Consider the following 24,666-nt stretch of genomic DNA (forward strand, 5'->3'; position numbering starts at 1 on the left):
CCCGAGGTGGCGCTGCAAGGGGCTCTAGTTTGGACCAACACTCAGAGGAGCACTGGCCCAGGGGGTTTAAATAAAGATGACCCTCGGGCTCCGGAAACCCAAGGGAAAAAGAGGCTAGGTGGCAAATGGTAAAGCCAATGTTGGGCATTGCTGGAAGAGTTTTATTCAAGGCGAACTGTCAAGGGGTTCCCATTATAACCCAACCGTGTAAGGAACGCAAAATCAAGGAACATAACACCGGTATGACGGAAACTAGGACGGCAAGAGTGGAACAAAACACCAGGCATAAGGCCGAGCCTTCCACCCTTTACCAAGTGTATAGATGCATTAAAATAGACAAGATATAATAATGATATCCCAACAATAAACATGTTCCAACAAGGAACAAACTCCAATCTTCACCTGCAACTAGCAACGCTATAAGAGGGGCTGAGCAAAGCGGTAACATAGCCAAACAACGGTTTGCTAGGACAAGGTGGGTTAGAGGTTTGACATGGCAATATGGGAGGCATGATAAGCAAGTGGTAGGTATCGTAGCATAGGCATAGCAAAAGAGTGAGCATCTAGCAAGCAAAGATAGAAGTGATTTCGAGGGTATGGTCATCTTGCCTGCAAAGTTCTTCGAGTTGACGTTAGCTTGATCCTCGTAAGCGTACTCAACGGGTTCCTCGATCACGTACTAGTCTCCTGGCTCTACCCAAAGCAAGAACACAAGCAAAGGGAGACACAATCAACCACGTGCAATGCACAAGCAACATGATGCAAAACATGGCATGATACGCGAGATGTGATATGCGATGCATATGCATGTTTCAGAAAGGAAAGATTAAACCTGGACCAAGAGTGCCACTGGAAAGATGAGTTGATTTCGGTCGAAATCGATATAAAGATCACCGGAATCGGATGCACGGTTTGCAAATGGCAAGCAAAACAAATATGGCACCGATCTGCGATTAACAGCACGAGGACATCTAAATGCATCAAGAACAACAAGCTACTGCACTCTAACATAGCAACAAAATACATGGTAGTGATCCACTCAAGATGCTTGACAAAAGATGAACACTGAGCTACGGCTAATTCACTCAATAGCATGTCCAAACAAGCATGGCAAAAGTGCAAAAGATATCAGATTACAGACTTAGTGAAAATAACATCAAGTCAGGAATTTAACATCAGGAAGCAATGTTTAGAGAAAGACAGCAACATGCTACAGGAACATATCATGGCAAAGCAAGACATGGCATGAAGCTACTCAAAGCATACAACAAAAGTCCCTTACTGATGTAAGCCAAAAGGGACCAGAAAATACAATGGCATCCATGTGAACATAGCAATTATCGTTAACAGATTCAGACTTAGTAGAAAACTGGAACATGGCAAAACAGATATTAAGTAGGCATGTTTACGAGCTCGATGGACTCATCACAAGGCATTGCATGATAAACTAAGCATACACCCAGCAAGTAGACATGGCATAGAAGCTAAACATGGCAATAACAACAACAACCTCGGCAATAATGCTTAACACGTAAACATTCTACTAAGAACATTTTATAGCAAAAGTAGAGCTCGATTAACTCAAGCTAGGGTGCTCCATAATTGCAACAAAGACATGGATGGATAGAGCACCACAATATCTACAAAACATCCTTACTGATCATGCTCAAAAGAGGCATGGATCACTCTGTAGCAACAAGAATACATGGCATAAAAATATTATCAGGACAATGACTTGGAATATTTCCAAGTCCCTGAAATCAGCAACATTACGAGGGCTACTTTGCATGCTTGTGCTAGTCAACACAGAGATCCCAAAAATACATGGCATACACCCCTGTAAAGATGGCATGGCATACTTCAAAACTCATGTAGGGCTCAAGTTCATAGGAGGCACGCATCAATCATGGCAAAAATGACAAAAGTCCAATCACTGATAAGACTCTAAAACTAATATAAACTAGCACTCTTGCAACAACATTTAGGGCAACAAGATGAGCTCAAATGAACATGATGCAATGAGATGAAATGAAGTACTCGTCGAGACGAACAATTTGATATGCTACACGCCCAAAACGGAGCCACGGATGCAGAGTTATGGCATGATGAAGTATGCAAATAATTACTGAAATGGGGCAAATTAGGTCAACCGTTAGGTTTTCAGATCCAGATCCGGATCGGCACGGATGAAGAGGCTCACCGGAACAGTAAAAGAGGACGGCGCCGGCCCTCTTCGGCGAGGTAGCTGCGGCGGCCGGCAGGAGGGAGACGGGCGCGGGCGCGGCGTTCGAACGGCGGCGGTGGACGCGCGGGTCGCCGGCGGGAGGAGAGCTCGCCGGCGCGGGCAGATTGGCGGGTCGGCGGCGAGAGGAGAGCTCGCCGATGGGAGGCGGGCGGCGTTGACTTGGTGGCGGTGCGAGAACCGGGCGGCGGGGCAGGCACGGTGGGGCGCGGCCCGGATCGGCGGCGTGGGAGGGCCCTCCTCGGGCCCGGGCGGGCCGTGGCGCGGGAGGCGTCCGGCGGGCCACATGGCAGCCCCTCAGTGGCTGCGGGCGGCGGCGGCGAAACGTCCGGCGCGCGGATGAGGAGCGTGGCTAGGGTTTAGGGGTGGATGGGATCCGGAATTTCGGGGGGGGGGGAGAGGGACCTTTTTATAGGTAGGAGGAGCTAGGAGGCTCCAAATTGAGCACGGTTCACGGCCACGCGATCGTGATCGAACGGCCTAGATGATGGAAGGGGTTTAGGTGGGTTTTGGGCCACTTTGGAGAGGTGTTGGGCTGCAACACACACGAGGCCTTTTCGGTCCCTCGGTTAACCGTTGGAGTATCAAACGAAGTCCAAATGGCACGAAACTTGACAGGCGATCTACTGGTAGTAAACCAAGGCCGCTTGGAAAGTCTCGGTCCAATCCGAAAACGTTTAACACCCGCACACGAAAAGAGGTAGAAAGGGACACCGGAGGACATAGGAGCGCCGGAATGCAAAACGGACAACGGGGAAAATGCTCGGATGCAAGAGACGAACACGTATGCAAATGCGATGCACATGATGACATGATATGAGATGCATGACAAAGACAAAAGCAACACGAAGACAAAAACCCGACAACGAGGAAATATCATAACTTAGTGCCGGAAATGGCAAGAGTTGGAATACAAATATGGCAGGCTACAACCGGGGTTTTACAGTGGATGTACAACCTTCCCCCTAGTTGTGCATGAAGAGGAAGTACATTCACATGATTATGCTAATTGAAGGGCCGAAACAACCAGGGAACGACATCAATCTGTATCTGGGGCTGCTGAAAGAGGAGCTAGACACGCTGTGGAAAACGCCAGCCAATACATGGGACGTCGCAGAGAAAGAATATTTCCCTATGGGAGCCGCACTGCTCACGATGGTGCACGACTATCTCGGTTATGAATATCTCGCGGGGCAGGTGGTCCATGGATTTTCTGGATGCGTCAGGTGCATGGATGACACAACGTATCGCCAGCTAGATAGAGATCCCGGGTCTTCGAAAACCGTGTTCATGGGACATCGAAGGTGGCTTCATGACGATGACCCATGGAGAAAACGCAAGGATCTGTTCGATGGTGAAACCGAATCCCGAAGATGCCCGTGTACGAGGAGCGGCGAGGAAATAGACGAGCTGTTGAAAAATTGGAAAGATTGCTCACTACCGGGAAAGAAGCAAAAGGCGCCAGAGCCGAGAAAGAAGCGAAAGGCGCCAGAGCCGCTGCTGAAGGTATGGAAAACGATGTCTGTTTTCTAGGACTTGCCGTACTGGAAGATCCACCGTGTGCCTCGTAGCCTTGATGCCATGCATATCACGAAGAACGTGTGCGAGAGTCTGCTTGGTACCCTGCTCAACATACCAGAGAGGACCAAAGATAGGCTGAAAGCAAGGGCAGACTTGAAATCAATGGGCATCAGGGAGGAGCTTCACGCTAATGATGATGATGATGATGATGATGAGGCGAAGCAGGACACGGAAAGTCGTCGCAAAGGCAAAAAGGCCAAGAAGACCGAAAATGACTACCCTCCCACGTGCTTCACTCTAAGTCAGGAGGAGATCGAGCAGTTTTTCACCTGCCTCATAGGAGTAAAACTTCCTTACGGTTACGCGGGGAAGATACCTAGACTCAGCGAAGCAGAAGTTCAGCGGGATGAAGTCTCACGACTGTCACGTGCTGATGACGCAGATACTTCCAGTTGCAATCCATGGGATCATGGACACGCACGTCCGTGAAATGCTATTTGGCCTATGCAACTTTTTCGACGTCATCTCTCAGAAGTCGGTTGGCATGAGGCAACTCAGAAGGCTACATGAAGAGATCGTGGTGATACTATGCGAGCTTGAGATGTACTTCCCGCCCGCATTCTTCAATGTTATGGTGCATCTGCTGGTCCATATCATGGAGGATATCATCCAACTCGGGCCGACGTTATTGCACAGCATGATGCCGTTCGAAAGGATGAATTGGTGTCATCAAAGGATATGCTCGCAACATGTCACGTCCAGAGGGAAGCATAGACAGGGGCTTTCTGGCCGAAGAGTGCATCTCCTACTGCACGAATTATCTAGGCATCGAGAACCCCGTTGGTTTGCCCGTCAACAGGCACCTCGGCAGGCTCGCTGGATGGGGTCACCGCGAGGGTCGCCGCAAAATGCATGTCGACTTCGAGGGTCGACTCGCTGACTTTGAAAGAGCAAATTGTTCGGGAACGTAGTAATTTCAAAATTTTCCTACACACATGCAAGATCATGGTGATGCATAGCAACGAGAGGGGAGAGTGTTGTCTACGTATGCTCGTAGACTGAAGGCGGAAGCGTTATCACAACGCGGTTGATGTAGTCGTACGTCTTCACGGTCTGACTGATCCAAGTACCGAACGCACGGCACCTCCGAGTTTAGCACACGTTCAGCTCGATGACGTCCTGCGAACTCCAATCCAGTAGAGCTTCACGGGAGAGTTCCATCAGCACGACGGCGTGGTGACGATGATGATGTTCTACCGTCGCAGGGCTTCGCCTAAGCACCACTACGATATGATCGAGGTGGATTATGGTGGAAGGGGGCACCGCACACGGCTAAGAGATCAAGAGATCAATTGTTGTGTCTATGGGGTGCCCCCTGGCCACGTATATAAAGGAGTGGAGGAGGAGGGGGGCCAGCCAAGAGGAGGAGGCGCGCCCAAGGGGGGGGCAATCCTACTCCAAGTAGGTTTTGCCCCCCTTTCCTATTCCAACTAGGAGAAGGGGCAAGGAGGAGGTGGAGAGAAGGAAGGAGAAGGGGGGCCGCGCCCCCTTCCCTTTCCCAATTCGGATTGGGGCAAGGGGGGCTGCGCGCCACCTCCTGCTGCCTATCCTCTTCCACTACTATGGGCCCATGAGGCCCAATAACCCCCGGGGGGTTCCGGTAACCCCCCGGTACTCCGGTATATATCCGATAACCCCCGGAACCATTCCGGTGTCCGAATATAGTCGTCCAATATATCAATCCTCATGTCTCGACCATTTCGAGACTCCTCGTCATGTCTGTGATCACATCCGGGACTCCGAACATCCTTCGGTACATCAAAACTCATAATATAACCGGCATCGAAACGTTAAGCGTGCGGACCCTACGGGTTCGAGAACTATGTAGACATGACCGAGACATGTCTCTGGTCAATAACCAATAGCGGAACCTGGATGCTCATATTGGCTCCCACATATTCTATGAAGATCTTTATCGGCCAGACCGCATAACAACATACGTTGTTCCCTTTGTCATCGGTATGTTACTTGCCCGAGATTCGATCGTTGGTATCTTCATACCTAGTTCAATCTCGTTACCGGCAAGTCTCTTTACTCGTTCCGTAATACATCATTCGCAACTAACTCATTAGTTGCAATGCTTGCAAGGCTTTAAGTGATGTGCATTACCGAGAGGGCCCAAAGATACCTCTCCGACAATCGGAGTGACAAATCCTAATCTCGAAATACGCCAACCCAACAAGTACCTTTGGAGACACCTGTAGAGCACCTTTATAATCACCCAGTTACGTTGTGACGTTTGGTAGCACACAAAGTGTTCCTCCGGTAAACGGGAGTTGCATAATCTCATAGTCATAGGAACATGTATAAGTTATGAAGAAAGCAATAGCAATAAACTAAACGATCAAGTGCTAAGCTAACGGAATGGGTCAAGTCAATCACATCATTCTCCTAATGATGTGATCCCGTTAATCAAATGACAACTCATGCCTATGGTTTGGAAACATAACCATCTTCGATCAACGAGCTAGTCAAGTAGAGGCTTACTAGTGACACTTTGTTTGTCTATGTATTCACACATGTATTATGTTTCTGGTTAATACAATTCTAGCATGAATAATAAACATTTATCATGATATAAGGAAATAAATAATAACTTTATTATTGCCTCTAGGGCATATTTCCTTCACAAACCTAGCCGCGCTACAACACATAGATGTGGTCGATCCTTGGGTGGTAGAGCACAAAACCTTTATTGAGAAGACGTACAATGATCGAGGCCAACAGAGGACGGACGGAGATATAATAAAAGAGCACAACTCATGTTTCACGCGTTGGTTCAAGGAGAAGCTTCTGTCGTACCCTTTACATGAGGATTCTTCCGCGGAAGAAAAACTCATATTCGCCTTGTCACAGGGCGCCGAGCACAACCTGATGACCTATGAGGCGTACGATATCAACGACTACACATTCTACACCGAGGACAAGGACATGAAGAGCGATGGTTATCAGAACTCCGGGGTAACGATGGAATCCTACACCGGTAACGACAAGGACAGATACTACGGAAGGATCGAGGAGATCTGGGAGCTGAGCTACGCTGGAGAGAAGGTCCCGATGCTCCGTGTCAGATGGGCCAAGAGCGTCATAAAAGAAGACCGGTATTTCACCACCATGGTTATACCCGAAGCCAAATCCAAGACCGCGGGCGCAAACGTCACCGCGAAAAATGAGCCATGGGTACTGGCTTCCCAACTGGACCAATGCTTCTACATTACCGACCCGTCAAAGCCCAGTCGTGTTGTCGTGAGGAGAGGCAAAAGGAAGATCATCGGAATGGATGGAGTCGCCAATGAGCAAGACTTCAACAAGTACGGTGATACGTCTCCGTCGTATCTACTTTTCCAAGCACTTTTGCCCTTGTTTTGGAGTCTAACTTGTATGATTTGAATGGAACTAACCCGGACTGACGCTGTTTTCAGCAGAATTGCCATGGTGTTGTTTTATGTGCAGAAAACAAATATTCTCGGAATGACCTGAAACTCCACGGAACATCTTAGAAAAAATAATAAAAAATCCTCGCCAAAGATGAAGACCAGGGGGCCCACACCCTTCTCACGAGGGTGCCCCCCCCTAGGGCGCGCCCCCTACCTCGTGGCCCCCTGTTGCGTCTCCGACTCCAACTCCACCTCCATATACTGAGTTTCGATGAGAAAAAAAATCAGAGAGAAGAAATCATCACGTTTTACGATACGAAGCCGCCGCCAAGCCCTAAAACCTCTCGGGAGGGCTCATCTGGAGTCCGTTCGGGGCTCCGGAGAGGGGGATTCGTCACCGTCGTCATCATCAACCATCCTCCATCACCAATTTCATGATGCTCACCGCCGTGCGTGAGTAATTCCATTGTAGGCTTGCTGGACGGTGATGGGTTGGATGAGATTTATCATGTAATCGAGTTAGTTTTGTTAGGGTTTGATCCCTAGTATCCATTATGTTCTGAGATTGATGTTGCTATGACTTTGCTATGCTTAATGCTTGTCACTAGGGCCCGAGTGCCATGATTTCAGATCTGAACCTATTATGTTTTCATGAATATATGTGAGTTCTTGATCCTATCTTGCAAGTCTATAGTCACCTACTATGTGTTATGATCCGGCAACCCCGAAGTGACAATAATCGGGACCACTCCCGGTGATGACCATAGTTTGAGGAGTTCATGTATTCACTATGTGCTAATGCTTTGTTCTAGTTCTCTATTAAAAGGGGGCCTTAATATCCCTTAGTTTCCAATAGGACCCCGCTGCCACGGGAGGGTAGGACAAAAGATGTCATGCAAGTTTTTTTCCATAAGCACGTATGACTATATACGAAATACATGCCTACATTACATTGATGAATTGGAGCTAGTTCTGTGTCACCCTATGTTATGACTGTTACATGATGAACCGCATTCGGCATAATTATCCATCACTGATTCGGTGCCTACGAGTTTTCCATATACTGCTTTACGCTTATTTACTTTTCCGCTGCTACTCTTACAATCACTACAAAATACCAAAAACATTACTTTTGCTGTCTTTACTTTTGATGCCGCTACCACCACTATCATATTACTTTGCTACTAAACACTTTGCTGCAGATACTAAGTTTTCAGGTGTGGTTGAATTGACAACTCAGCTGCTAATACTTGAGAATATTCTTTGGCTCCCCTTGTGTCGAATCAATAAATTTGGGTTGAATACTCTACCCTCGAAAGCTGTTGCGATCCCCTATACTTGTGGGTTATCAAGACTAATTTCTGGCGCCGTTGCCGGGGAGCATAGCTCTATTCTTTGAGTCACTTGGGATTTATATCTGCTGGACACTATGAAGAACTTGAGAGATCCAAAAACCAAGATCTATCCCTCAACTACGAGGGGAGGTAAGGAACTGCCATCTAGCTCTGCACTTGATTCACCTTCTGTTATGAGTAACTTTGCGACACCTACATCTGCTTCTGCTATTCGTTCTGATATGTCGCATGTTATTGATGATGCCACTTCTGCTATGCATGATACTTATGATGAAACTGCTTCTATGCCTGATACTACTGTGCCCCTTAGTGAATTTCTTGATGAACAAATTGCTAGGGCTAGAGAAAAAGAAATTATTGAATCTGAATACGATGATGATAGTGATGATGAAAATATGCTTGTTATTCCTGAGGGTTATCTTTTTGATATGGAATCTTCTGCCGCTATTTCTTCTTGCAAAGATAGATATGAGCTTAAGAGGTTATTAATTAAATGGAACAAAGAATCACTTAGAGATAAAATGAGACCTGACCCTGCTTTTGCTACTTCACCTATATGTGTTCCTGATAAGGATTACAAATTCTCTGTTGATCCTGATATAATTACTTTGGTTGAATCTGATCCATTTTATGGCTATGAATCTGAAACTGTTGTGGCACATCTTACTAAGTTAAATGATATAGCTGCCCTGTTTACTAATGATGAGAGATCGCGTTACTTCTATATACTCAAAATATTTCCGTTCTCATTAAAGGGTGATGCTAAGATATGGTTTAATTCTCTTGAACCTGGTTGTGTGCATAGTCCCCAGGATATGATTTATTACTTCTCTGCTAAATATTTCCCTGCTCATAAGAAACAAGCTGCCTTGAGGGAAATATACAACTTTGTGCAAATTAAAGAAGAGAGTCTCCCACAAGCATGGGGGAGGCTTCTCAAGTTACTTAATGTTTTGCCTGATCATCCTCTTAAGAAACCTGAAATACTTGATATCTTTTATAATGGACTAATCGATGCTTCCAGAGATTACCTGCATAGTTGTGCTGGTTCTCTTTTCAGGGAAAGAACACCGGATGAAGCTAAAATTCTATTGAATAATATGTTGACAAATGAAAATAATTGGGCACCTCCTGAGCCAGCTCCTGCTCCAATTACTGAGCCTATTCCTAAACCAACTCCGAAGAAGAGAGGTATTCTATTTCTCAGTCCCGAAGATATGCAAGAGGCAAAGAAATCTATGAAAGAAAAAGGTATTAAAGCTGAAGACGTTAAGAATTTACCTCGTATTGAAGAAATACATGGTCTTAATATACCGCCTGTTGAAGAAACATATGATCTTAATTATTTATTTACTGAAGAACCTCCTGATCCCGATATCCCGACATAGGTAGTAAAGGTAAATTCTATCTATAGATTTGATGAAGGTGATATACCTCACTATAAGCCCGCGAGGCAATGCTTTGATGAGTTTGATAATTTTATTGTCAAACAAGAAAATTTCAATGCTTATTTTGGTAGACAATTAAAAGAAAATGCTTATATGATTAGACGCTTGGGTGATTATATGGCTGATATTAAAGGTGAACTTAAACTTGTAAGCAAACATGCTTCTATGGTTAGCACTCAAGTAGAACAAGTACTTAAGGCTCAAAAAGAAGTGCTTAATGAAATGAATAGTAAGAAAAATGATTATGCTGTTAGAGTGGCTACTAGAACTGGTAGAATGACTCAGGAACCTTTGTATCCTGAAGGCCACCCTAAGAGAATTGAGCAAGATTCTCAAAGAAATAATATTGATGTTCCTAGTTCTTCTAAAAAGAAGAAGAAGAAAAATGATAGAACTTTGCAAACTTCTAGTGAACCTATTGCTGAACCACCTGATAATCCAAATGATATATCTATGTCTGATGCTGAAACACAATCTGGTAATGAACATGAACCTAGTAAAAATATTAATGATGATGTTCATGATCATGCTCAACCTAGTAATGATAATGATGTAGAAATTGAACCTGTTGTTGATCTTGATAATCCACAATCAAAGAATCAACGTTATGATAAAAGAGACTTTGTTGCTAGGAAACATGGTAAAGAAAGGGAACCTTGGGTTCAGAAACCCATGCCTTTTCCTCCGAAACCATCCAAGAAAAAGGATGATGAGGATTTTGAGCGCTTTGCTGAAATGATTAGGCCTATCTTTTTGTGTATGAGATTAACTGATGTGCTCAAAACAAATCCTTATGCTAAATATATGAAGGATATCATTCCTAGATATCATTCCTAATAAAAGAAAGATACCAGAAGCCGAAATTTCCACCATGCTTGCTAATTATACTTTTAAGGGTGGAATACCAAAGAAACTTGGAGACCCCGGAGTACCTACTATACCTTGCTCCATTAAAAGAAATTATATTAAAACTGCTTTATGTGATCTTGGAGCCGGTGTTAGTGTTATGCCTCTCTCTTTATATCGTAGACTTGACTTGAATAAGCTGACACCTACTGAAATATCTTTGCAAATGGATGATAAATCAACTGCTATACCTGTCGGTATTTGTGAGGATGTGCCTGTTGTGGTTGCGAACGTTACTATTTTAACGGACTTTGTTATACTTGATATTCCGGAGGATGATAGTATGTCCATTATTCTTGGAAGACCTTTTCTTAATACTGCAGGGGCTGTTATTGATTGCAACAAAGGCAATGTCACTTTTCATGTTAATGGTAATGAGCATATGGTACACTTTCCGAGGAAACAACCTCAAGTTCATAGTATCAATTCTATTGGGAAAATTCCATCGATTATATTTGGAGGTTTTGAATTTCCTCTCCCTACTGCCAAGAAGAAATATGATATTCTTATTATTGGGGATGTGCATATCCCCGTTGAGGTAACTTAGTGTTATTCGAAATTTCTCCGGTTTCATGATTATCGGAATAAGTTTGTTAACAAGACTTGATCAACCTTGTTAGTGGATTCTTTTTGATGAGCATGAGATGGATGAAACTAGAAGCACAACCTTCTGTACCCACTTTTACTTTTTGTTATTTATATTAAATAAAGCAAAAATAGCATTTTCAGTCTGTTTCCTGGCTTATCCGTGCAATATAAAAATATCCTGAAAATAGAAGTCCTCAGAATGCCATGCCAATTTAATATGATTTTTTCGGGAATATTTGAGGATTTACTGTGCAAAAATTACCGCGGGAGGAGCTGCCACCTGGTCACGAGGGTGGTGGGCGCCCCCCCTATAGGGCGCGCCCCCCTGTCTCATGGGCCCACGGTGGCCCTCCTCCACTTATCCCAGCACCCATCTTCTTCTTCTATCTCACACAAACCCGAGAAACCAACTCAAGCACGAGTTCCAGCCACTTTTGCTGCGATTTTCGATCTCCTTGCTCAAAGCACCTCTCGCAAAACTGCTTGGGGAGATTGTTCCTTGGTATGTGACTCCTCCATTGGTCCAATTAGTTTTTGTTCTAGAGCTTTATTCTTTGCAAATTTGTGCTGCATAGGTGACCATGTTCTTGAGCTTGCATGTCAAATTTATATGGTTCCAAGTAGTTCTAATGCTTGATATAGGCTCTAGGTACTTGTAGGAGTAGTTGCTATCAGTTTTATTGAAGTTGGTTCACTTTTATTTTGAAGTTACTAAAAATTCAGAATTTTCCAGAAAATGATGTGGAGATTATTGAGGGGCTCATCGAGCCAAAGCTCGAAGGAAAAGGCACCGAAGCCTAAGTATAATTTGCCGCGCACCGCGGAGATTCGGGCGTGTGAATGGCCTTCTGATGATTTCTTGAGAGCAGCCGGTATCTATGAAGATTTTCATGAATTGACTCACAATGCAGGCCTCACCGCTTTCGTCCACGACCAATGCGATCAGTATCTCTTACTCACAAATACCTTTGTGCAAAACTTTCATTTTCATTCTAGGAACTCACCACCTACGGTGGAGTTTCATTTATATGATGAGCATAAGGAGATGTCACTTTATGATTTCTGTCAGATTTGTTTAGTCCCTTTTGAGGGCAAGACAGAAGAACCACATCATGATGATGTGGCTGGGTTTATTGATAATATCATTGTAGGAGAAACCAGGAAGGTTTCCGACGCACGAATCACTAGCATACATTTTCCTGTTTTGCGTTACTTTGCATTATTTGCTAGTCGTTGTTTAATTGGACGCAGAAATTCTGGAAACCTTAGTATCCCTGATTTAATTATTCTGCTCCAAGGTTTATACAGTGATAACACTTTTAGTTTGAGCGATATTATTGCTAGACGGTTAAATATGAACCGTACTAAGGGCCCCATCTTTGGAGGCAATCTATGCCACACGCCTAGCCGCACATTTTAACATACCTATTAGGCATGCTGAGAAGCAAGAAAAGGTGCTGCCCCGTGTTTATCTAGATCATAAAAGTATGGTGGCACATGATTTTATTGTTAAAAATAGGGCAGGGGAGCTTAAATATCAATTGTTCTTTAATAAACATCATCCCGAGACTATTACCTTGCCTGCTCCTTCTTTGTTTGATTTGACTGCAGGCACGTACCTTGTTCCGTTGACGGCTATTCACGCCTACCGAAACCCTACACCAATCGAGGAGCCAGAACAGGAACCACAAGATGACCCTCCACGACAATCTGTTTATTCTTGGGATCCAGAGATGACTGTCAGCCAGTGGCAGTCAGAGTCTTCTTCTTCATCACAGTATGATCCCAACTATTCTTCCTCATCACAGTACGACCCCAAAAACTATTATTATGGATATCCGCCAGGCCAGCCGTGGCCATAGACCAACTTAGGCCAAAAGCCTAAGCTTGGGAGAGTACGTATTTCTCACCGACATTACATTTATGCTCACACACACTCAATGCTAGATGTCGGTGCTCATACTTTTTCACTGTAATATCCATGCTAGTTTATTTTCTTTTTTCTGTTTTCTTCTTGTGTGTTTGTTAAACCTTAAGAAAAACCAAAAAAATTAGTAGTAGTTTATTTTTCTGCTGTAGTAGTAATAATTAAAAAGAAAACCCAAAAATATTTCTCGTTCTTCTTTTGTTTGTTGGGAGCTTTCCCGTGTAAATAGTTTTATTTCTTTTCTTTTCTTTGGGGGTCAGTAGGAGAAGACCATAATTAAATTGTTGAAGTGGCTCTTATATGCATTATTTTTGATTTAACCAAGAGCCCATATTGCCTTGTCTTTTCCTGTTTATTGAATGCTCGCAGATTCCAGCTTAGTCCAATGCATGTACACTCTTATTATTATTCACACCGTTCGGTTGTGCAAGTGAAAGGCAATTGTGATGATATATGATGGACTGACTGAGATGAGAAAAGCTGGTATGAACTCGACCTCTTTTGTTTTTGTAAATATGATGAGTCCCTCGTTCTTGATTCAGCTTATTATGAATAAACATGTTTGCAATGACAATTAGAGATCATAGTTGCTTGTGCCATGCTTGATTAGCTATGAGTTATAATGATTTACCTTGTATGCCAACATGCTATTGAGATGATTATGATGTGGTATGATGGGGTGGTATCCTCTTTTGAATGATTTAAGTGACTTGACTTGGCACATGTTCACGCATGTAGTTGAAACAAAATTAACATAGCCTTCACGATATTTATGTTCATGGTGGATTATATCCTACTCATGCTTGCATCCAATGTTTATTAATTTTAATGCATGTACATGGCTGTTGTCGCTCTCTAGTTGGTCGCTTCCCAGTATTTTGCTAGCCTTCACTTGTACTAAGCGGGAATACTGCTTGTGTATCCAATCCCTTAAACCCCAAAGTTATTCCAGATGAGTCCACCATACCTTCCTATATGTGGTATCTACCTGTCGTTCCAAGTAAATTTGTATGTGCCAAACTCTAAACCTTCAAATAAACATTCTGTCTTGTATGCTCGAATAGCTCATGTATCAACAAAGGATGTCCTTATCTGCCGTGTTAGGCGGGTTATTCTCAAGAGGAGTGGACTCCGCTCCTCACTCACGGGAAAATGGCTGGTCACCGGGATGCCCAGTCCCATACTTTATGCAAACTAAATCAAAATTAATTGCAAACAAAACTCCCACTGGGACCTGATGTATGTTGGAGGCACTCGTTGTTTCGAGCAAGCCATAGATTGATGCTTGTTGGTGGAGGGGGAGTATAAACTTTACCATTCTGTTTGGGAACCGCCTATAATGTGTTTAGCATGGAAGATATCGCCATCTCTTAGTTGTTATGTTGACAATGAAAGTATACTGCTCAAAATACATTTCATCTCTATTTCAAAACCGAACTCTGGCACCTCTACAAATCCCTTCTTCCCTCTGCGAAGGGCCTATCCATTTACTTTTATGTTGAGTCATCACCCTCTTATTAAAAAGCACTAGCTGGAGAGCGCAGCCGTCATTTGCATTCATCACTGTTAATTTATATTGGGTATGACTATGATTGGATCTCTTTTACCATGAATTACAATGTCTAGTCAGTCCTTGATCTTTAAAGGTGCTCTGAATTTATGTTTTGTGGTCTCAGAAAGGGCTAGCGAGATACCATCTTGTTATACCATATTATGATTGTCTTGAGAAAGTGTTGTCATCCGAGATTTATTATTATGGCTTTCTAGTTGATTATGCTATTGATATGAGTAATCATGAGACCTGAGAATTATTGCAAATGTGGTTAACTATGATCTATGCTGAAAACTTGAATGCTGGTTTGACATAGTTACAACAACAAGAGCAAACAGAGTTTGTAAAAGTTTTTCTTTCTTTCTTTCAGTTTGTCAACTGAATTGCTTGAGGACAAGCAAGGGTTTAAGCTTGGGGGAGTTGATACGTCTCCGTCGTATCTAATTTTCCAAACACTTTTGCCCTTGTTTTGGACTCTAACTTGTATGATTTGAATGGAACTAACCCGGACTGACGCTGTTTTCAGCAGAATTGCCATGGTGTTGTTTTATGTGCAGAAAACAAATATTCTCAGAATGACCTGAAACTCCACGGAACATCTTAGAAAAAATAAAAAAAAATCCTCACCAAAGATGAAGACCAGGGGGTCCACACCCTTCTCACAAGGGTGGGGGCGCCCCCCCTAGGGCGCGCCCCCCTACCTCGTGGGCCCCCTGTTGCGTATCCTACTCCAACTCCACCTCCATATATTGAGTTTCGATGAGAAAAAAATCAGAGAGAAGAAATCATCGTGTTTTACGATACGGAGACGCCGCCAAGCCCTAAAACCTCTCGGGAGGGCTGATCTGGAGTTCGTTCGAGGCTCTAGAGAGGGGGATTCATCGTCTTCGTCATCATCAACCATCCTCCATCACCAATTTCTTGATGCTCACCGCCGTGCGTGAGTAATTCCATCATAGGCTTGCTGGATGGTGATGGGTTGGATGAGATTTATCATGTAATCGAGTTAGTTTTGTTAGGGTTTGATCCCTAGTATCCATTATGTTCTGAGATTGATGTTGCTATGACTTTGCTATGCTTAATGCTTGTCACTAGGGCCCGAGTGCCATGATTTCAGATCTGGACCTATTATGTTTTCATGAATATATGTGAGTTCTTGATCCTATCTTGGAAGTCTATAGTCACCTACTATGTGTTATGATCCGCTAACCCCAAAGTGACAATAATCGGGACCACTCCCGGTGATGACCATAGTTTGAGGAGTTCATGTATTCACTATGTGCTAATGCTTTGTTCCGGTTCTCTATTAAAAGGGGGCCTTAATATCCCTTAGTTTCCAATAGGACCCCGCTGCCACGGGAGGGTAGGACAAAAGATGTCATGCAAGTTCTTTTCCATAAGCACGTATGACTATATACGGGATACATGCCTACATTACATTGATGAATTGGAGCTAGTTCTGTGTCACCCTATGTTATGACTGTTACATGATGAACTGCATCCGGCATAATTATCCATCACTGATCCGGTGCCTACGAGTTTTCCATATACTGGTTTGCGCTTATTTACTTTTCTGCTGCTACTGTTACAATCACTACAAAATACCAAAAACATTACTTTTGTTACTATTACGTTTTACTACCGTTACCACTATTATCATATTACTTTGCTAGTAAATACTTTGCTGCAGATATTAAGTTTCCAGGTGTGGTTGAATTGACAACTCAGCTGCTAATACTTGAGAATATTCTTTGGCTCCCCTTGTGTCGAATCAATAAATTTGGGTTGAATACTCTACCCTCGAAAGCTGTTGCGATCCCCTATACTTGTGGGTTATCATACGGCGACCCAAAGATGGAACATGACGACGACGATGAAGTGTCATACACCACAAGAAGAAGTAGGACCACCCTACCTAAAGGACGTCCGTTCAACAAAAAAACTCCATTTGTGAAAAAGAAGGGCAAGAAGATTGTGAACAGATAGCTAGCTAAGATCGATTGTTTTTAAATCGTAGTCTTCATTTCTCGATTGTATTTTGACATTTTGAAATGATATTTCTTCTGTTCTAGTCCTCATGAATATTGAATTTGTTAATATTTTTTGAACTCATGAATATTTTTAAATTTCATGGGCACTTTTTGAATTCATGAATATTCTTCAAATTTGATGATATTTTTTCATATTCATAAATGTTTTACCAATTCACAAATGAATGCAACTAAAAATCCAAATAAAATATTGATGATATTTTTAAATAACAAATTTGATGATATTTTCAAATAACAAATTTGATGATATTTTCAATTAAAAATAAAAAACAAATTTGATGATATTTTCAAAAAAACAAATTTGATGATATTGATGATATCTTCTGTTTTAGTCCTCATGAAAATAAAAAATTTGATAAAAAACAAATTATTAGATGCGACAAAAAATAATGAAAAAAAGTTACTAATGGCGCACAAAAGGAGGGTGCGCCATTGCTATCAGAAAAAAAGTTACTAATGGCGCACTAGAGGATGGTGCGCCATTGCTGTCAGTGTTTTTATGGTGCACCCCTAGATGGTGTGCCATTACTAACATTCCCCCCTCTAGTTGGATACCCCTTTGCCCGATCCCCCTTCCCTCTCCCTCGCCAGATCCCCCTTCCCTTCCTCGCCACACCCGCTCTGACGACCCCCGCGCCCGCTCCACACCCGCTCCGGCTCCCCTGTTGGATAAGGCCGAGCCAGACCCCTGTGCAAACCCTAGCACCTCCCCACTTCCCCTCCCCTCGTGCTGCTTCACCCGACTAGGTCGTCACCGTCACCGCATCGTCCCCGCGACCACCGTCATCCCCGCACCCCACCAAGGAGTCCAGGAGCTCTGCAATGTTCTTCTACGTCATCTACGGCCACCCGTTCGAGCTCGACGACTCTGCATCGTGCGGATCGTGGTCTTCTTAAACCTCCGGCCACCGCGGCCTCACCGTCGATCCACGTCACCTCGTCAACCCCGGCCCCGCATGAGCTCGCCATCGTCTTCCTCTCGGTGAGCTGCACCGGTTCCCCTCCCCCCCTTTGATTTCGTCGCCGTAGACTGTCGCACCATCGCGCCCCAGCTCCTGGTTGTCGCCCCCCGTGGCCGTGCTCCCCTCGGCCCCTGGCCCCGCCCAGGCGCGCTCACCGCACCACGACCGCGCCTCCACTACGCTTGGGCCGCGCCCAGCCGTATCGCCCAACCTGATGGTGTATACTTATTATGTTCTTTCCAATTTGTTTCTTTTTACCATGCTTTGCTTGTGTGTTCCTGCTGCTTGATTAATTGAACACCTGCTGTTGCTACTGTGGGACAATGTTCCTTCTTTTCTTCCTGATGTTGCTATTTCCATTGAAGTACTCACATGTGTTCTAGATGAGCTGCTGCTAGTTAGTTCCCCTCAGACTACATTCTAGATTGCATAGCATAACTCCAGAATTTTGTCATTGCACACCTGCGCATATATTTCTGTTGTGAGCATAACTCCAGAATTTATTTATCTGTGATTCGTATTGGGTTAAAAACTGGGGTGACTCTGGCTGTAAACTGAACTTGGTTCGGTGAAAAACTGCACTATCAAATCTGGACAGCAAGCTTATATCTGAAAAATGAGTTAGCTAGGCTCAGAATTTTGAGTTGGCCCCTTTACATAAGTTTTAGATAAAGTTTCAAGGTTTCTTTAGAGTATTTATTTGTGTCGTTTGGATGTATGGTTTGAGAGCAGCTATCAGTTTAGTTTGCTGTCCCGAAATATATGTTCCTGGGTACAGTATTTTGAGGTGGTATTAAAATAAAGTTACAATATGAAAATTTTAGAGGCTGTTCTGTAGATACTTAAAACACATATCACTTGTCAGGTTTCGTTCGGTATATTAAATCCTATGAAATTATCAAAGTGGGTTGTACTATGTTGGACAGAATTTTATGTTTGGACTTGGGTGAATGTAACTAGACTTATACTCTCAGATTTTGTCATAGTTGATGGTGTGAGGACTTATAATGTGATAAAGTATATACGTTGTTGCAACACCTCCATATGAAAGTAGAGGCACATTGTGGTGCTAGTTTGCTGGGTTTTGTCTCTGACCATCGTGTCGTGATGATTTTGCAGGTACGGCGAGAGGCCCTTGAGTTTGCCGGAATGTCGATTAACTTCCGTTCCGGCAAATTCGGGTACTCCATATGTCCTATTTTCAGCAAAGGTCATGCTAAAATTTTCCGTGAATTTTAGCATGACTTTGCTAAAAATAGGACATATGGGGTACTTGCGACGAATGCGGGTCGGGATATCTTAGTACTTAATTAAGTAGGATCAACTGCCTCTTGTGTTATGCATGGGCCTCAGCGTCGACAAACCTTAAATGATAAAACCTTGGCTTTTAGGGTGCCTCGGTGTCGATAAAAACCTAAATGATGAAAGCTTAGGCTTTTAGGGTGCCTCGGCGTCGACAAACCCTAAATGATAAAAGCTTAGCTTTTAGGATGCCTCGGTGTCGACAAACCCTAAATGATGATACCATGATCTTGTTCCTTGACAATAACCAACTTTTGACCAATTTTTTTTCCTATTTAGAGCGAAACATGGCCCACAAGGATGAGGCCGGCGGTTCAGGCAAGGCATTCTGGGAGCTGTCCCAGGAGATGGAGGAAGAACCTCACAGCTATGAGGACGCCGCGGAAGACACCGATCCCGACTACACAACCCCTAAGGGCAGAATCGTTCAACCGGGCAGCCGCGTGTTCCACGGTAATCAGATGCCACCCATCGTTTATAGGGTTCAATTGGTTCGGGTGCTGCCGGGCTTCGACGACATGTTACCTCCGTATCGACCCCATGGGGCCGATGAAGATGATGTGATGACCCTCAACGCCTGCATAAGCTGGCCCATGCTTTGGCCGAAGAGCCAGATTCGTTTGGGGCGGGGGACACCACCCCACAGACAACACCGCCAGTCGTGCCGGCGCCAAGCCATGGCAAGACCCCCACAACGCTACCGGACATGCCGGACATGGATATGGCACAGGATCCGGACATGCATATGGCACAGGATCCGGATGACGACGACGACGGTACATTTACCAACGTCGATAAGTACTTCAACGAACATGGGTACGGTGACGAATTCTTGGGGCCTCCTTCTCAAGAACACAACCCTGCAAAAGACGATCTAGCTGGTACCACGGAGAAACCCAGTTGCAACAGGCGTCGTCTGGCGTTCAGTTCTCAAGAGACGCCTCCAGATGCCGCCTTCACCGAGCCTCAGATAGCCGAGGTGCAAAATATTATCAGCCCCAACACACTCAAGAAGGCTGTCTGTGAGCAGAACTCGATCCCATTACAGCAGAAGAAGAAGGGACGGAAAAGAAAGAGTAACAAGGGTGTGAGCCAGCCAGCACCGAGTACGATCCGTGCTCAGGACGGGCCACCTTCACCTAAGGATATCTCGAGGAGGGTGCATGTGGTGGGTAGGCCGATGCTACCGACTAATCTGCTCAATGCTGCAACCGGTGCTATGCGGAGTCTGCATGACAGTGTCCTTTCTTTGGAGAAGCGGCATCTCCGAGAGAATGATGTGGCATACCCGGTTTTCATGGCCAAGGTGCCAGAGGGCAAGGGCTTTGTGGATAGCGCCATCGGGGGTATGATCGTCCTGCGGTTTGATGACATCTTCGCTATGTTTAACCTTCATCCGCTGCACTACACCTTCGTTCGGCTATTTTCGCTGAGTATGGAGATGCGGATCATTAGAGACAAGACCCTGGACATCCTGATAGTCAACCCCTTCTACATGTGTGCCAAGATCTTGGGCAGCGCTGGGGACCGGCAAGTCGCGAGTTCATACCTCGAAGGCGTCATTCTGTCAAACCTAGATAAGGATAACTTCCTCGTGCCTTACTTTCCCGAGTAAGTCATCCCCTCACCGCCCCGTAACATATGATTTCTTAGATTTCGATTGTTCTTTTTTTCTTCTAACATTCCGTGTTTTGTGCAGTGACACACATTGCACACTCATCCTCTTAAGCCCGAAATATTCCATGGCCACGTATTTCGACTCGGACCGTCAGTCGAAGAAAGACTACACAAATATCAAGAAAGTTTTTGATGATGTTCTCCCCGGCTACGCCAGATCTGAAGGCACCTTCAACAGGCCAATTTGTAGGTACGGCAAGCACGTGTTCGCCCACAAAATGACGTTCCCCTTTGTCAAGCAGCCGCCTGGCGGTCAGAAGGATGCCTACTACGCCCTCCATCACATGCGGGTGATCGTACGGGACCATAATCACCTTCTGCTACCAAATAATCTCAAAGATTGGGCTGCAAGATTGTCGGCAATCCAGGACGCGGACATCAGACAAGAATTCTTTCGCATCTAGTCGGAGTTTGCGGAAATCATCCATCAAGATGTCCTTCATACCTCGGGGCAGTTCTACCTTAGATATCAACCGTCCAACAGTGAGATAGAAACAACGCTACAAATGCAGGATGACAACGCCCGCGATTTCATGACCATCACGACAGACGGCAGCTTCATCCACGCTTCGGTCCCTGAGTCGAGTCGAAAGTAGTGATGCTATGTGTAGTTCTGAAATATCGATTAGCTCATGTTGTAATTAAACTTTAATGAACTTGTATGTCTCTTTGGTTTGGACAGTCGCTCAACTTATATGTAATCAATGCTATTTATTAGTAGGACCATGAATCGTGCTATTAATGTCTTGCTTTTCTCTTCTGATCCTTTTGTTGCATACTTATATATTGCTTATGTATTGTCTGTGAATTGCTACTAACGTTTTGTTTGGCTAGTGCATAGAGATTCTGTCGTATGTCATGTACAAGGGTAAGGTTCCCGGAGTCTACGACGACTGGGAGGAGTGTCGGAGACAGGTTCACAGTTTCAGCGTAACAGTTACAAAGGGTACACCACTAGGGCGGAGGCGGAAGCTAGTGATACGTCTCCAACGTATCTATAATTTTTGGTTGTTCCATGCTATTATATTATCAACCTTGGATGTTTTATATGCATTTATATGCTATTTTATATTATTTTTGTGACTAACCTATTACTCCAGAGCCTAGTGCCAGTTCCTGTTTTTTTCCCTTGTTTCAATGTTTCGCAGAAAAGGAAAATCAAACGGAGTCCAATTGACCTGAAACTTCACGGAACTTATTTTTGGAAGGAAAGCAACCCGAGAGACTTGGAGTCCATGTCAAGGAAGCCTCAAGAAAGCCATGAGGTAGGGGGGCGCGCCCACCCCCTGGGCGCGCCCTCCACCCTCGTGGCTCCCCTGACGTACCTCTTCCGCCTATATATATCAATATACCCTAAAATGATCGGGGAGCACAATAGATCGGGAGTTCCGCTGCCAGAAGCCTCCGTAGCCATCGAAAACCAATCTAGAACCGTTCCGGCACCCTGCCGGAGGGGGGAATCCTTCTCCGGTGGCTATCTTCATCATCTCGGTGCTCTCCATGACGAGGAGGGAGTAGTCCACCCTCGGGGCTGAGGGTATGTATCAGTAGCTATGTGTTTGATCTCTCTCTCTCTCTCATGTTCTTGAGGTGATACGATCTTGATGTATCGCGAGCTTTGCTATTATATTTGGATCCTATGATGTTTCTTCCGCCCTCAACTCTCTTGTAATGGATTGAGTTTCCCCTTTGAAGTTATCTTATCGGATTGAGTCTTTAAAGATTTGAGAACACTTGATGTATGTCTTGCCGTGTGTATCTGTGGTGACAATGGGATACCACGTGATTCACTTGATGTATGTTTTGGTGATCAACTTGCAGGTTCCGCCCATGAACCTATGCATAGGGGTTGGCACACCTTTTCGTCGTGATTCTCCGGTAGAAACTTTGGGCACTGTTTGAGGTTCTATGTGTTGGTTGAATAGATGAATCTGAGATTGTGTGATGCATATCGTATAATCATACCCACGGATACTTGAGGTGACATTGGAGTATCTAGGTGACATTAGGGTTTTGGTTGATTTGTGTCTTAAGGTGTTATTCTAGTACGAACTCTAGGGCTGTTTGTGACACTTATAGGAATAGCCCAACGGATTGATTGGAAATAATAACTTTGAGGTGGTTTCGTACCCTACCATAATCTCTTCGTTTGTTCTCCGCTATTAGTGACTTTGGAGTGACTCTTTGTTGCATGTTGAGGGATAGTTATGTGATCCAATTATGTTATTATTGTTGAGAGGACTTGCACTAGTGAAAGTATGAACCCTAGGCCTTGTTTCCTAGCATTGCAATACCGTTTGAGCTCACTTTTATCATTAGTTACCTTGCTCTTTTTATATTTCAGCTTACAAAAACATTTATCTACTATCCATATACCACTTGTATCACCATCTCTTCGCCGAACAAGTGCACCTATACAATTTACCATTGTATTGGGTGGGTTGGGGACACAAGAGACTCTTTGTTATTTGGTTGCAGGGTTGCTTGAGAGAGACCATCTTCATCCTACGCCTCCTACGGATTGATAAACCTTAGGTCATCCACAATTTTCTACTGTCCTACAAACCTCTGCACTTGGAGGCCCAACAACGTCTACAAGAAGAAGGTTGTGTAGTAGACATCAAGCTCTTTTCTGGAGCCGTTGCCGGGGAGGTGAGTGCTTTAAGGTATATCTTTAGATCTTGCAATCGAGTCTTTTAGTTTCTTGTTTGATCACTAGTTTAGTTTATAAAAGAAAATTACAAAAAAAATGGAATTGAGTTTACCTCATACGCTTCATCTTTTTAATATCTTTCGTGAGTATGATGGAAAGGAAAATTGTGCCAAAGTTTTAGAAGAAGAATGCATTAAAAAATTTGGCACTAAATATTTGAATGATGAGCATTATTGCAATGTTGTTAGTATGAATTCCTTGAATATCCATGATGCTAATGATATGCAAAGCCACAAGCTTGGGGAAGCTATGTTTGATGAAGATGATATTTTTTGTTCCCCAAGTTTTGATGAGAAAATTTATTATGATGAAAGCATGCCTCCTATTTATGACGATTATATTGATGAAAGTGGATTTGGAGAGGTCATGACTTTATTTTGTGATGAATCCACTATTTCGGAAGAGGTTCCAATTGATTATGAGAACAAAGTTGCTATATATGATGATTATTGTGATGACTTGTATGCTATAAAGAATAATGATATCCATGAAACTTGTCATCATGATTTTATTTTTCAATTGGATTATGCCTCACATGATAGTTACTTTGTTGAGTTTTCTCCCACTACTATTCATGAGAAGAATTTTGCTTATGTGGAGAGTAGTAAAATTTCTATGCTTGTAGATCATGAAAAGAATGCTTTAGGTGCTAGTTATATTGTTGAATTCATTCATGATGCTACTGAAAATTATTATGAGGCGGGAATATATGCTTGTAGGAATTGCAATAATATCAAGTTTCCTCTCTATGTGCTTAAAGTTTTGAAGTTATGCTTGTTTTACCTTCCTATGCAAGTTGATTCTTGTTCCCACAAGTTGTTTACTCACAAAATCCCTATGCATAGGAAGTGGGTTAGACTTAAATTTGCTAGTCATATTCTTCATGATGCTCTCTTTATGTTACAATTCTTATCTTTTATGTGAACATCATTGAAATCATCATGCCTAACTAGAGGCGTTAAACGATAGCGCTTGTTGGGAGGCA

The 24,666-nt window shown here is 43.8% G+C and overlaps 1 pseudogene; it reads right to left on the bottom strand.

The window, feature by feature from the left end:
* Positions 1 to 24,666, bottom strand: part of LOC125507363 — a 38,124-nt pseudogene that overhangs the window by 8,056 nt on the left and 5,402 nt on the right.

The sequence above is a fragment of the Triticum urartu genome, chromosome 5 (assembly GCF_003073215.2).
Source record: "Triticum urartu cultivar G1812 chromosome 5, Tu2.1, whole genome shotgun sequence".
Lineage (NCBI taxonomy): Eukaryota > Viridiplantae > Streptophyta > Magnoliopsida > Poales > Poaceae > Triticum > Triticum urartu.